The 16,016-nt window shown below is 47.0% G+C and overlaps 1 long non-coding RNA gene across 1 annotated transcript; it reads right to left on the bottom strand.

The window, feature by feature from the left end:
- Positions 1–11,435: 11,435 nt before the first annotated feature.
- LOC118143080 (uncharacterized) lies at positions 11,436–13,867 on the bottom strand. Its single transcript, XR_004727239.3, has 3 exons — positions 13,764–13,867; positions 12,894–13,101; positions 11,436–11,762 (listed from the first exon to the last, which is right to left on the bottom strand). It is a non-coding gene; the product is annotated as an uncharacterized LOC118143080 (long non-coding RNA).
- Between the last annotated feature and the right edge of the window lie 2,149 nt (positions 13,868–16,016).

Raw genomic sequence — 16,016 nt, 5'->3', positions numbered from 1 at the left:
GCCACCCTGGCGGCGGGGCGCCGTGACGCAGGCTTGACTCACGCGCGGGCCCGCGTCAATGCGAGGCTCTCGGGCCGCGAGCGAGGCTCTGATGGCCGACGTAGGCAGAGCGGGTGGGAGGTGGGTGGGGGGCGAGAGGCGGGAGAGGTAGTTGCAAGGGGGCTTAGCCTCTTGAGGCCCCTGGTCGGGGGACGCAGACCCTGGAGCCCTCGCCAGAGCTCTTGCCCTCGGAGGGAAAGGGGGCCCCAGTGGTTAAAGCCCTCCTGGGCCCTGAGCCTTGCTTTCTTCTTTTCAGACTCACCTCTTTCAGCCTTCCTTCATGAACTCAATCTCACTCCATGGGGTTATTTCCCCTGCCCTAGACGTTTCCACCTCCATGCTTCTGTTCCCTTTCCTCGGGATGTCTTTTCCACTCCTCCGTCCTTCCATCCCACCATCCCGCAAGGCTGTTCCCTGTGCAGGTCAACTCTTCAGGACATCACTTGTCTGTGGAGCACCTACTGTATGCCAGGGGTTACAGAGGCTGAAAGGATCACAAGGTGAGGGAATGGAACCTCCTGGAGAGGCAGCATGGGTTGACCCAGGTCTTCACAATACAAAGCAAAAGGATAAGTAAAGTGGGGGTACAGTGACAGGGAAATTCTGACTGGTCTCTGGGTAGGTCTCTTGGAGGATCCTGGCCTAAAGGATGGACAGTCAGAAGGGGAGAAGGATGACCCCTGTGGAGTGGACAGCATGACAAGGGCATAGATGCAAAAGAGTAGGAACCTACGCAGGGGAAGGTTGCCTGAGCTAGAGCAGAGGTGGGGGTGATGAGAGGTGAGGTTAGACAGGGAGGCAGGAGCCATCCTGCCAGGGCCTTGGGGGGCTGTTACGGGAGCCTGGATGAATTGTCTTTCCTCTAGTGAACACCTTTGGCATTGGAGGCAGGTGTTTGGGAGGAAGTGGAAGATGATAAAGGCCATTGTCAAGAATTCTGAAGGGTCTGAGATTTTACCTTGCTATTTAAGTTAACCTGCTGCAGTTTCATGGATGCCAGCAGAAGACAGGAAACTCTGGGCCAGACACAAGGAGTTTAATCACTCATGGCACAGCAGGCTGCAAGAGCTTCACATTCAGATCACCTTTCCTTAACTCTGAAGTCCCATGGAAGGGACATGAGACTGGACCACACACACTGAGGAACTCCGAGCTTAGGAAGCCCCAATCTTTTATAATGCACTGCAAGCAAACTTGCCCAACATTGGCCCTAGACTACTGGACAGCAAACAGAACGGCCCTCTGCCAGAGGGAGACGCTATCTTTCAAGGCTGTTTGCTATGCAACCAGTCTCCAAAAGATAGTGGGAACAAAAAAGCCATCAGTGCCTCTGCCCACAAGACTCCCACAGAGAATTATCTCCAGATAGACAAATTTATTCAACAACTATTTAATGAGCCTAATGGTTACTTTAAGCTGCTCCAGGCCTCGAAGAGAGCAGAAAACGAGACTGATGATAATCTCTGCCTTTGTGGGGTTTACATTCTGGTGGAATCAACCAGGGAAGCAGATGGGGTGGAGTGGCATGGCAGGAAGTAGCAAGAGACAGGACAGAGATGAGCAAATAGAAAGTGACAACTGACATGGTGTGGGAGGTGGGAGGAAGAAACACATCAGAGACAGGCAGTGTTAAGGCAACAGAAATTACAGGTGGTGTGGCCATGGGAAAGGGGAAGGACTTCGGAGCCTCAGAGATCTAAGTTTTCATCCTGACTGCCATTTACAGAGACCTTGAGCTGGTTACATAACCTCATTGAGGCATGTCTGTAAAATGAATAATACCCCATAAGGTTGTTGGATGATCATGAGATGATTCTTCTAATATATCTGGTATTGGCCAGGCATGGTGGCTCACATATGCAATCCCAGCACTTTGGGAGGCCAAGTTGGGAGGACTACTCGAGCCCAGGAATTCGAGACCAGCCTGGGCAACATAGCAAGTGCTCATCTCTAAAAAAATAATATCTGTTTTCATATCTGATATCATGTTCTTAATAAATGTTATTAGAGACATTATAGGTGATTGTATTGTTATTAACCAAGATGAGGAATTTAGAAAGAGGAGCAGATTTTGGGACATATTGAGAATGACATGTCCATGGGATATCAAGGTGACAACCAGGAGATGCCCTTGCCTCGCTGCCTTTTATCACACCCACCCAGTGAAACCCCAACCTTGAATGAACTCAGTACCTGGTTTATATGTGCCCAGTTCTCTAGACAAAATCACACTAGAGACCAATCTCCATCTGCCTTCATGGCCACCAACTTCAGGTGGGCTCCTCACACTTCCTAAGGACTTCCCTGTGATTCTCTGGTCAACTTACTACTCTGATCAAGGCCACTCCAGCCAGAACTCTCCCCAGAATTCATCCTACTTTCCCCCACCGCATTCTTCCTCCTGTCTCAGGAACTGCCTTAATTCATTTGGAAGCTCCCTCAGTTTTCCACTGAGAATTAAACCATTTCCATCTGCACACGCCTCCTTCTCCCTCTTCCCTGGATGCAATAGGGAGGGTCTCTCCTCCCTCTGGACCAGCCCGCAGCTGTTTTCTGGGTCCCACACCTTCTTGAGAGCCTCAGCCACCCATTAGTTAATCCAGTCTCTCCTGTCTGTCTGATCCACTTTCCCTTCTCCTGGATCCTTGTTAGCAGCTCGTGAGCATGTGCAAATATCTCCCTTTAAAATGTCACCGGTCTCCATCTCAAAAATAAAAAAAGTCAGTAGGCTCTCATCCCTCATTTCTTTTGCATTGTCTGCCTCCATTTTCTCACCTCAACACACTCCTTAACACACTTCTGTCCCATCATGCTGCCAAGAAGGGTCTCACTAAGGTCACCACTGACTTCTGTGTCACTAAATCCACAGGACATCTTCCAGCCCTCACCTTACTGGCCTCCCTGTGATGCTTATCTTGGATGCCCTCCCCATCCTTCTGACACTCTCTTCCCTCCCCTTCTGGAACCCAGCACTCCAGGTTTTCTTCCTTGCCTTCTGCCCAGCCTTCAGTTTCCCTTGGTGATCTCTAAGTGTTGGATGTCTCCCAGCCCTGCCCTCTTTTCACTCTGTACCCTTCCTAGACCATCTCCTACACCAATGACTTCTGCATGTCTGTCTCCATTCCAGACAGTCTTCTGTGCTCCACATACTCACCTTCCTACTCCACCTTTCCACTTGGCTCCACAGAGCTACACATGTTCAAGAAATGAACTCAACATTCAAAGATCTACCAGGCAGAACACTCAGCATTTGGCTTCTTGCTCCTCCTGCTGTGCTCCCTGGCTCTGTGAATAGTTGAGCCAGCCAAAACCCCAATCATCACCCTTGAGACCTCCCCCTTCATAAAATCTACCAGTGAATCCTGGAGATCTTACCTGCTACATATCTCTGGAATCTGGCTGTTTCTCTTTAATTCTGCTGCCACCACCCCCCACCCCTACTGCCTACTCCAAACTATAATAATTACTCACCTGGACTCTCACAGTCCCCTCCTGACACCAACTCTAGTCTACTCCCTTCTCTCCACAAAGCAGCAGCAAGAGTGATCTTTCAGGGGTACAAACATAATCACACCCTTTTCAAGCTTGCAGAGTTGCACGTACATCTTTAGCATGTCTTTCAGGGCCCTTCCCTGTCTCCAGCCTCACGTCACACCCCTCCCCCCATGGCCTTCCCTGTAGCCCACTAATACCCCACCCTTCTCCCAGCTCTTCCTCCCCTCCCCTCCTTCCTAACTCAGACTTGAGCCCATAAGCCCGCCCTGCCAGGGATCTGCTCAGTCCCACTTGTCCTCTTCCCTCACTCCCTGCCCACTCCTCCAAGAGTTCGCCTGACCATGTTGAAGAACTGGGTCAACCTCCCAGCAGGACTTTTCTCCTCCTTTTTAGCCCTTGTCACAATTGTAATTAAGCACTAATGGCACAACTGGCCGCTTAGGGACAGTCCCCCTGGTTGACATGGAAGTTCTACAGGACAGAGGCCATGCCCAACTTTAACACACAGTGGACTGTCCATAAATCGTTGGTGAAAGAATAAGGCGTGGTTAGAAATACGGGTATGAAGTCCAGGAAAGAGGGCAGGAGACGTACGCTTGGAAGTCATTACCATAAAGGGGTTGGGGGAAGGTGAGACCCTCCAGAGGAAGCACACAGAAGACAGTCATGAGGATGGAGGCTTGGCAGGAAGTGCTTATTTCTGAGGGGCAGGAAAGAAGGCAGAGAAGAAGAGACAGAAGCTGAGAGGCTGACGTGTATCACAGAAGAAACAGAATTGCAAAAAGGAAAGGTAGTTCACAACAGTGTTGAAATCTGCAGCAAAGTTACAAAGATGAAGGCTGAGAAGCATCCTTGATGACAGCACTCATGGAGAGGTGGGCCTGAAGCCACAGGAAGGGGCTGAGATGGAAACGGGAACTAAGGCCTCCACCACGAAATCTTCCTGAACACTCCAGCTCTCAGTGGCCAACCCTCTTCTGAGCATCTGGAAAACAAGTTCTTCCTTTTCTATGGCATATGGAAATACATCAACAGTGTAATATTATAAGGTCAGTATTATTCATATTCCCATTTCACTACAGGGGAAATCAAGGCTTATGTGGTTAAATCATCTGTCCAGGTCGCACAGTGAGATGCATCCTGGGTCTAAAGTCCTTGTTCTCAACCCTGACCTTTAGAGCCTTATAACAAAGGTCTGCCTTCACGTGTCTATGCCTTCCTCTCAAATTAGAGTGTGACTGCTTACAGGGCAGGGACCTTTTCTTATTCATAGCTTCAGGCAGTACAGCCCCAGCACAGTGACTTACATATAGCAAGTGTTCAGTCAAAGCTTACATGCTGGGCAGCCCCATCAAACATGCAGGTCCAGCGTGATGGCCTAACCCATTCATCCCGCACTGGTCCTCCTTGAAAGAGGAGATTGTGTATTGGCTAGCCTTTCCTTCCGAGGTTTCCCCCATCCACTCAAGCCTGCTTTCCTGAAAGGAAAGATATTGAAGCCATGTTCCTAGCGTTTATCTTTCTACATGAGCCTCAAAGATACTATTCCCAAATATGTTACATAGGAAGATGTAGGAGGACATGTTGGCTTTTTCCCAGGACATGGAAACAACCCAAGCTGCAATTCACCTAAGTTGTGTTTGTGTTTCTGAGTGTCTTAAACATACAGTTGCTAAGATATGTCCTATCCTTTGTTCTTGGTGGCACAATTATTAGAGTTTCCTCACTGTGCATGTTTTAAAACATGGCCTCAAAATTCTTGCTGTTTCAAGAAGTGATGTCTATATTCCCTCCCTTTGACTCTAGGCTCTGAGACTATGTGAACAAGAGAAATAATATCATGTCTATTTCTGGACACAGACCATGAGAACACAGTAGCTTCCATTATCTCTGGATTGGTGTGCTTGCTCTTAGAATCTACCTACCGGCCGGGCGCGGTGGCTCAAGCCTGTAATCCCAGCACTTTGGGAGGCCGAGGCAGGTGGATCACGAGGTCAAGATATCGAGACCATCCTGGTCAACATGGTGAAACCCTGTCTCTACTAAAGACACAAAAAAAATTAGCTGGGCATGGTGGCGCGTGCCTGTAATCCCAGCTACTCAGGAGGCTGAGGCAGGAGAATTGCCTGAACCCAGGAGGCGGAGGTTGCGGTGAGCCGAGATGGCGCCATTGCACTCCAGCCTGGGTAACAAGAGCGAAACTCCATCTCAAAAAAAAAAAAAAAGAGAGAATCTACCTACCATGCTGTGAGGAAGCTCAAGCAACCTATGGAGAGGTCTGTAGGAGAGAAATCAAGGCATTCAGCCCACAAACCTGGCTGAGCTCCTGACCTACAACCATCCCCAACCTGCCAGCCACGTGCGTGAGTCATCTGGGAAGCAGATCCTCCAGCCAAGCCTCACAGCTGACACTGCATGAAGCAGAAACCACTGCCCCTCAGTCTTTCCCAAACACCTGACCCACAGAAACCATGAGAGAGAAAAAGATGATTGTTGTTTTAAGCCTCTGCACTATAGGGTGATTTGCTAGGCAGCAATAAATAACCAGAACAGCCATGGAATCATTGAATAAGTGTGGAAGTAGCAAGATGGTTGGGACCACTTATGCACCTGCTCCTCCACACCATTGAGATTTCCCTCACCCCTGGTTTAGAAGCAGTAAGTGGGGCCTCTTCCCATAGCTGTCATAGGAACCCCAGACTCCTAGACACTGTTAGATGAGCAAAGAGGGTGAGTAAACCTCACCAAATTAGCATTCAAAATCTCAAACACAGCTGATAAGAAAGTCCCCAGCCACCATCATTACTGTATAAATGTATTTGTAGAACAGATGCTAGGCTTCGCGGTGCCTTGAGATACGTTTAGCCTGTTGTGGCCTCCAAGGAGGAAGCTGATCCGTGTGGGGAGGTGGGATTCTACCTGAAGGAAGAGGTGAGTGCCAGTGCCATTCCCTGGGGGAAATAGGAACTGGGACCTGGAACACGAGCTCCATGCTTCTGCAGGACTAACCCACATCCATGACACTTCTGTTCCCTTCATTCCTTTCCTTGCCCATGGCCACCATCCCTAATACATTTTGGTTTGATTTCCCATTGAGTCCCTACTTGGCCTCATCATGTCACCAATCAGTTGGAGTCAGCAGAAGAAATGAAGCACGTTTGCCATCCTGGGTTGGTAAATGAGGAGACATGAAGCTTCAGCCCTCAGAGGCAGGGACAAAGTGGCAGCATAGTGTGACAGCACACTGAGGGTGTAGTTAAAAACGGCCCAGGAGTGGAGGCACCAGGGTTCACAGTCTCACCCCATCGTTACCAGTTGGGAACCTCTCAGGGCCTGTGTGTCCTCACCTGTGAAATGAAGTTGAGTAATAAATGAGATTTTTCCAATCAACGCATTTATAACAGCAGCCTGGCACACCGTGAGGACTCGGTATATGTAAACTGGTGCTGCTGTGATGATGATGAAGAAAATGATGGCAATATTGTGAGGAGCAGGAGCAGGAGCTTGGCAGGGGGTGGAGGGGTTGCTTCAGGCCAGAGCTCTTCGTCCTGGGATCCTGAGTAGATGGGACGGAACTTTGATCCCACAGAGGGAGCTCTGCCTTGCAAGCCAGGCTGTCCAGAAGGTCACCTGTCCCAATATGAGCCATGTGTTGAGTAAGGAGCAGTAAAAATCCAAAAGGGGACAGGGACTTCCTTGAGCAGAGTCAGGAGACAGTGGGCAGCTCCTCCCCTGGCCCCCGGCTCCTGTCTGCAGGCAGCGTTCTGGGTTTCAAGCCCAACAAGTTATACTTGGGGGAAATCTACTCTCTGTCGGGTACTGTGCTAAGTTCAACCAGCCCCTGGCAGAATCCAGAGAAAGGGTTTACACAGTCAGCCAAGGACAACTTGGAAGATGTCAAGGAGCTAACACCTTTCCTCTGTAGGAACCAGGGCCTATTACGAGCCCCAGAGCAGCCCTAGAGGAAAGGAGACGATGACAAGCTTCATTCAGATCTAAGAGGTGTTTCCTGGTGTTTCCTAAAGCAGTGGCAAGGGGACTTCGTTATGTGGCTTTGAAGAAGGAAATACAATTGATATTCTTTCTCTCTCTTTCTCTCTCTCCATATACAGCTCTCAGTTCCGTCAGAGTTTATATGAAAACTGCCTAGAGTTCTAGTTTATTTCAAGCTAAAGAAAAATCAGGCATCAATGTGAAACAGCCACTAAAACAGCTAACTTAAATTTGAGGTGCATTAATAGAATTACAGTTTTCAGACAAAATAGGATAAAATGAGTCCATCTAGCTTCCTATTTGGGGCTAGGGAACCACTATAAGGAAACAGAACAAGCTCATGAAGATCAGCATGTTCTCGATCTCACAGACCTGGGCCTGGATCCTGGTGGGCTGTTTAGAAGCTGTGGGCTTGGGGAACAAGTGGAAGATAAAGCTGGAAGGTGATCTTTATTCTCTAACATGGAGGCCTGACGTGTCATGGTGGAAAGCCTCTACTTATGTCAGAGGCTCGTAGGGAGCCATTGAAAGTTTTAGAGTGTGATAGTGACATTGTGGGGATGACTTTCTATCTAGGCTTAAATGTGAGGTGGAAACTTCAGAACCGTTCAGAAGCATCCCTTGAGGAGACCTCAATTTCTATTCCCAGATTCTATCTCATAGCAATTTCTAGAAAGTTCTTCATTCAGACTGTAAAATGGAAGCCTCCCTGCAGGGCTTGAGGAGGATTCCTGACATTAACAAACCTCAGTGGTGAGCAAGGTTGGGAGAGATGGAGGAGAAATGGGGAGGAATGTGAGGAGAAAGAGGGGCAGGTCAGAGGCCCTGGAGGACCAAAGGAAGTGCCTCCAAATCCTTTCCCATGCCTGCCACCTCCTCTTCCTCCTCATGACTCAGAGAAGCCTCTGAACCACCATGCCCAAAGAGGAAGGGGACGACAGGATGACTTTTCACAGGAGCAAGAGGCACACGCAACAGAAGTCAGGCCCCCCTCGCCCAAACTCCCAAGGCAGCTGTGCTTCTTTGTCCTGTTGGAACTCAGAGGCACAGAATATTCCCCCTGGAGAATCTGACTCCATAGAATCCATACTGAGCAGGGCAGGCATGCCCCCAGCTATACATACCTATGTGTGAATATCCAGAGTGGAAATCAAAGCAGACCTTTGGAATGCGTGATTCTAAGGGACCCGTCGCTTTACAAAAAGATTTACCTCTCTTTGTCTTCCACGAGACAATGTGATGTATATAGTCAGAAAAACCCGGGTTCTGACCCAAGCTCTACCTTGACAGATGACTTGTTTTTTCTTTTTTTGAGACAGACTCTCACTCTGTGGCCAGGCTGGAGTGCAGGGGCTCGAGCTCAGCTCACTGCAACCTCCATCCCCTAGATTCAAACAATCCTCCCACCTCAGCCTCCCAAGAAGCTGGGACCACAGGTGCACACCACCACACCAGCCAGTTTTTTTGTATTTTTTATAGAGATGGGTTTTGCTTTGTTGCACAGGCTGGTCTCAAACAGCTGGACTCAAGCAATCTGCCCACCTTGGCCTCCCAAAGTGCTGGGATTACAGGAGTAAGCCACCATGCCTGGCCTAACTGGTGACTTTTGACATATCACTATGTGTGATCTTCAGAATCTTTATTTGGCAAATGGAAATAAAATCTGTCCTCTAACCTCATGAGGTCATCGCAAAGATGAAATGAGATGAAACTCTGTATTATCACTGTTTTTATTCAAGGCAGTATTATCACTATTGTTATTTGTGATAGCTCATAAGATGTGCTCTAAGACTTAGAGTAGTACTCTAAGCAACTTACATTTATTAGTTCATTGAATCCTTAAACAGCCATTTACCCTGGAGGTTTTAATTATAATGTGCATTCTTCCCTTAAAGGCTGAAAGCTTCATTTAAAAAATAATTTACAACTGGCCTGTGCGATGGCTAATGCCTACAATCCCAGCACTTTGGGAGGCCGAGGTGGGCAGATCACCTGAGGTCAGGAGTTCAAGACCAATCTGGCCAACATGGTGAAACCCCGTCTCCACTAAAAATACATCAATTAGCCAGGTGTGGAGGTGCGGCCTGTAATCCCAGCTATTCAGGCTGAGGCACAAGAATTGCTTGAACCCTAGAGATGGAACTGCCATGAGCCAAGATCGCACCACTGCACTCCAGCCTGGGCCACAGATTGAGACTCTGTCTCAAAAATAAAAATAAAAACAAAAAATAATTTACAACTAAAAAACTTGTACAAGATCATTTAGTAACATGGTTGGATACAGAATTAACGTATTAAATATCTATACCTTCGGATACACAAGAGCAAATAAGATATAAGAAAAAATGCTTCCGTTACAATAGCAAGAACAACGAAGAAGAAAAATACTTAGTAATAAACTTTCAAAGACGTGTAGAAAATCTATGTGAAGAAAGCTTCCAAATGCTGCTCAGAGATCCAAAAGAAGGTGTGAACATAGAAAAAGGAATGCCGTGTTCTCAGAGTGGGAGACAAAACATAGGAAGCATGTGAACTTAGAACTAATCCGTAATTCTAAAATGACCCCAGTGAAAATAACAAAAGCTTTTCTTCTTTTTAACTAGACGAGCTAGTTAAGCAAACACTCATGCAGAAAAAGAAACAATGAAGACGCAGGGGAATTAGGAAAGGGAGAATTACTGGGTGTCAGGTGAGGAATTAGCCTACCAGAGGGTGAAGCATATTACAAAGCTACAAGTTTAAACTAGTGTGGACTCAGAGATGGCACCATTGCACTCCAACCTGGGTGACAGAGTGAGATCCCATCTCAAAAATAAATAAACAAACAAAAATAAATAAATTAGTGTGGACTCAGTCACGAGCAATACAATGAGGCAGAAGACACAGTCCAGAAATAAATTCAGACACAGTCGCTTAGAATATGATAAAGGTTATATTTTAAATGAGCAGAGGAAAGATGGATTCTAATTTTTATTATTATTATTTTTTGAGATGGAGTACTCGAGGCTGGAGTACAGTGGTGTGATCTCAGCTCACTGCAACCTCCGCCTCCTGGGTTCAAGTGATTTCCCCTACCTCAGCCTCCTGAGTAGCTGGGACTACAGGCATGCACTAGCATGCCCAACTAAGAGACAGGGTTTCACCATGTTGGCCAGGATGGTCTCGATCTCCTGACCTCGTGATCTGCCTGCCTCAGCCTCCCAAAGTGCTGGGATTATAAGCATGAGCCACCCACAGCGCCCACCCAATAAAAGATGGATCTTTAATCAGTGATATTGACTGGGTTATCTGAAAAAAAGTAAATTTGACTCCTTACCTTACTCTTCACACCAAAATAAATTGTAGATGTATCAATATTGATAAATGAAAAAAATTAAGCCACAGGAATGCATCAAAAGCAGTACATAGAAGAATATTTATAGCTTTAAACAGAAAAGAAGAAAGTTTGAAATCAATGAACCAAGCGACCATCTCAAAAACGCAGGGAAAGAACTACAAAATAGACTCAAAGGAAAAGGAGGGAAATGATCAAGACAATGCGGAAATTAATGAAATAGCAAAGCAAACATACAATAGAAAGGATGACCCGAGTCAGAAGTTTGTTCTTTGCAAAAGAGGGTAACAGAGGCTGGGAAGGGTAGAGAGAAGGCAGGAATAGGAGCTAGGTAGGAGAAATAAGCTCTAGTATCTCTAGTACTATAGTAAACTCTAGCTATAGTTAACGATAATATATTATATGATTTCAAATCGCTAGAAGAAAGATATTGAATGTTCCCAACGCAAAGAAATAGTGTTTAAGATCATGGATATCCTAATTACTCTGATCTGATCACTCTACGTTATATGTATTACAACATCACTGTGTGCCTCAGAAATATGTACAATTATTATGTGTCAAAAAATTTGTGTTTTTTTTTGCAAAGCACAATTATTTTTAATAAAATCATATAAATACTATGGAAAAAGAAAACACAGATAAAACCGTTATCACGTTGGGTGAAATGGGTGGTGAGACGTCTCTAAATATGACATCGTCACTGGTTTTCCCTTTGCCCCATCCTGCTTATTGCTCTTGAAATCACGTATCACCATCTGGCATTCCACTCACTTTCCTGTTCATCTGTTTGAAGATGAAAGCGAACTAGATGAAAGCCGTGTCACCAGCACCTGGAACAGTCTTGACACATAGCAGGTGTTCAGAAATATTCATTGAGTGGTCGTTAAAGAAAGAGCTCCTGAAAATCAGTAAGAAAAAGATAGGAAGGGATAGGAATATACAGCTCATAGAAAATGAAACACAAAGGCCCTTACCCATGTAAAAAGATGTTCAGTTTCATTCATAATCAGAGAAATGCAAATTGAAAAATGAGATTCCGTTTTTTACCTATTATGTTGGCAAATAATTAAAACAAATGAAAAGTTAATAACACACATGTTCCTAATGAGAGAGGAGTTAAATTATACAATCTCTGTGGCAAATAATTAGGCCACATTTATTAAAATTATAAAGGCACATATCCATTGACCATTCGGCCATATCTATCAAAATTATGAAGTCACATACTCATTTTGCACATGTGCTTGTTTAAAGACATTCATTTAAAGATACTCCTGGCAGGGGTGTTTGTAATAGAAAAAAATGGAAACAGTTAGATCTCTGTCAACAAGAAACCATTTAAATAATTTATGGTACCTCCAGCAATGAAATTCTTTGCAGCCATTAAAGTGAACAGGTCTGCCCCATAGGTTCTGATCCGGAAACATCTCCGGATCAGAGATGTTTATTTATTTATTTATTTTTTCGAGACAGAGTGTCGCTCTGTCTCCCAGGCTGGAGTGTAGTGGCACGATCTTGGCTCACTGCAACTTCCACCTCCTGGGTTCAAGCAATTCACCTGCCTCAGCCTCCTGAGTAGCTGGGATTACAGGCATGAGCCACGGCGCTCGGCCAAGATGTATTGTTAAGTGAAAAAAACCCAGCAGAATAACGTAGAGAGTGTATGGCCATTTGTATATGATACATGTACTTACAGGGGCATTGAATACTTCTGGAATGGTATATAAGAAACATTAGTGCTTGCCTCTAGGGTGAAGAACTGCATGAGTGGGGGCAGGCATGGGAGAAAGAATTACTTTTCATCATCTGCCTTTTGAATTTCATGCCATATGTCTGTACCATATATATTCAGTAAATCCGTATCTGCTCCTATATGCATATGAGATCTCTAGAAGGAGAATACCCTAAACCAGCCACAGTGACTTCCTCTGAGAGGGGGACCGGGCTAGGGGACACTGAGAAGGGAAACTTAGTGTTGGGCTTATTTTAATTTTGTTTGATTTTTTTCTTGACTCTGTGCCTGTGCTACCTGCTCATGAAAGGATCAAAATGCATTTCTCCCTGCTCCTCTAGACTGCCTTCGTGCGGTTCTGTCCTCAGCGTCAGCCTTCCGTCCTGCCTCCTCCTTTTGGGCACACTCTCTGCCACACTCCATGGCAGGGCACCATGGGAAGAGCAGGGACTTTAGAATGGACGATCCGGGTTCTCACGCTGCCTGTGAGAGTCCTTGTCCTCATCTGTAAAATGGGGATAGCGGCAGTATCATTATGTTACAGCATGTGGTGAGAATTAAATGAGATAACTTAGGAAGTGAGTGCTCAATGAACAACAGTTCCTGCTGGCACGACTGTCACACCCATGAAGGGCGGAGGTGGCTGAACCCTTCTGTGGCTTAGACTCAGAAATGTCCCCCCTCCCTTTACCAGTGACCTCCAAACTTTTAAGGAAAAAACAAATGGCAAAAGCTTTGAGGAAAGCAGTGTCCTTCTAATATTTAGAGAGCAGCAAGGACATTCCTCTAGTTTGTACCTGGGGAGGAGGGTGAAGAAGGGTGTCCCAAATTCCCAACACACCCAGCATCCTGGGGCCCCAAGCTCCAGCCTGGAAGGAAGCATCATTCAATGTAAACAGAATAGGGAATTTAGCTCTAGCAGGACTGACTTCAGCTGGGAGTCAGGGTGGGAGGTTGAGCCGGGAGACAACAGGAAGGGGAGGGGAATGTTTGCCCCACCAAGCCTGAGGAGAGAGAATCAGATGCAAACCTGCCTTGCCCCAGGGACAGCATGGAGGTTTCAGTACCAGAGTCAAAAATAGACCCATTTTCATAAAGACACCAGCCGCTGCTTCTATAAATACCTCAGCCAGTTTTCCGGGGTTCTCATGTGACTTTTATGCCTACCTCGTCTGCGGGGATCCGTCGCCATGGTGACCGGGACATGTGACCAACCACTCTTCATTCATGGCAGGTTGCTGTGTCCTGGATTGGGGGTGGGGTGGTGAAGCGGGGCTGGAGGGAGGGCCAGGGAGAGGGGGAATGAGGATGAGCAATGAATAAAAATAAAGTTTCCAGTCTTGGGGGACACTGCAGGGCTCTAGGTTTACTGCAAGGGTGCTCTGACAGAATTATCAATTTCCCCAGGCTGGCTGTCAGGAGAGGAATATATTTATTCAAGAAGCAGTAGAAATCCTTGCCTTTGAGTCAGAGAATCAAAGGTTCAGAGCTGGAAAGCACTGTAGCAATCCTCTAGGCCACTACCCTTGTTTGTACAGATGAAAACAAGAAGACCCAGAAAGGCAGACTAACTCTTCCAAGGTCACACAGCAAGTCAGTTGCAAAACGGGGGCAAGAACCAGGCTATGAGTCATTGTCAGATTCCTCTCCCTCTAACTGGGGCTCACCTCTGGGCTGGGGTCTGTGGTGGGCCACAGAGTTAAGTGTAACTCTGATAGTGGGACTTTTGCACCCAGTTTATTCAACACAGCTGGAGTCAGAGGTTCTCCAAGGGAGGAGAAAACAGATCATTTCATCTATGCCAAGGCTCAGTCCTGGCCCCTTGGCTAATAAATGTGGGAGACAGTGGCTAATAAATCCTGAGAGGCCTTGCAGTATTGAGCAAATCTAGACATCATCTTTGATGATCTATGGAAATCACTTTTTGATCAGAAGTTCTCAGATCTGCCTCCATCCTGCTGAATCCCTCAGACATCACCAAGGCCTATACCCTTCCTTGCTGGATGTTGGGGATACGATGAAGAGGTAGGAAAAGAACGCTTCCTGCCTTCACAGACCTCCCATGCTTACGTACATACGGATAAGTAAGTAGAAGAGAAGCTTGTTAACCAACAAGCTATGCTCCAGGGAGTTGTCAGGTCTAGAAATAGGACAGGCCACCGGAGTTGGGGAAGGCTTCCAGAAGGAGGTGAGGAGAAGGAAGTAGCCTGGCAGGAGGATGAGATGGAGCATTCTCAGGGGCACCAGAGAGTGGGGCAGGAATTGAGTGGGCGGGGTAGGAGAAAGTATATTTGACTGAGGTGGCCAAGCCTTCAGATAGGTCGGCTGCCAACCGCATAGCTGATTCATATGGTTCAATCACGTGGACGCAAGCAGCTGGCAGTGAGGGTCCAGGAGAAGATGGATTCAGAGAAGACAAAGAAACACTTGCGTTGAAATATTCCTGAAAGAGACGAGAACAAAACAGACATCATCACGGGGTCGGAAGACCATCAGCAACAGTTGTGAGCTCTGTCACCACCTGGTCTTGGTACAGAGATCCAGCAGGCTTCAGGGAGGTTAAAATCCCCCATGCTGGAGCCTGGTAGCAGCCAGAGTGTACCAGCCTGAGGCTCTGCCTCTCTCCTTCTTCACTTATGCCAGCCTGGTGGATCTTAGGGGTAAGGGCAGAAGACAGGAGTGAAGCAGAGGGCAGAGCGCCTCACCTGCCCCCATCCCACCATCTGTTTGCCAGCAGAGTAGACTGTCCATACCGGCTTGTCCCATCTGCATGGGCAAGAGCGCTTAGTCTGATAAGGGAGGCTGTGCCAGCCCGTGTGAATGCCACACTTCCTCTGTGCTTCCCAACCAGCTGAGCACCCACGCTGTGTGTGTTTACCAGAACTGCAAGCTGCTGGAGTCCTGAGACAATGCCTAATTCTATAAGCCCCTCCCCTGGCTTGTAACAACAGGCATTGAATGAAGCACAAAGTCACCTGGGTGGGCCTGGGAGGGGTTGGTATTTAGCGTGAGGGTGCAGACAGGGCACACCTTGGAGACAGACCTGACTCTCAGTCCTGGCCGTGTCACTTACTCTCGCAGCTGTGGGGACCTTCTTTAGTCTATCTGAGCCTCGATTACTTATCTTGCAAAAGGGGATAATGTCACCTGCCCTGGTGAATGGCTGCAAACATTAGACATGATGATTACAAAGTGGCACATAGGAAGTGATTTTGAAAGCAGTCGCTGCTATTACAGTAGGCGGATGAATAGGAGCATTTCCTCATGGGTTCCCAGCTTCCACTTCACCTCGAATTCTCCCCAGACTTCATAGCTTGCGCCTTGCTGTGCATTCCCCTTCTACCCAGAAGGTCCTCCCACTTGGCTGCACTCATCCAAAGCCTCTGTCTTTCAAAGTCCCACTTAAATGTCATTCCTACC

Source organism: Callithrix jacchus, chromosome 7 (assembly GCF_049354715.1).
Source record: "Callithrix jacchus isolate 240 chromosome 7, calJac240_pri, whole genome shotgun sequence".
Taxonomy (NCBI): domain Eukaryota; kingdom Metazoa; phylum Chordata; class Mammalia; order Primates; family Cebidae; genus Callithrix; species Callithrix jacchus.
The sequence above is the reverse complement of the archived record's forward strand: the minus strand, read 5'-3'. Positions and strand labels throughout refer to the sequence as shown.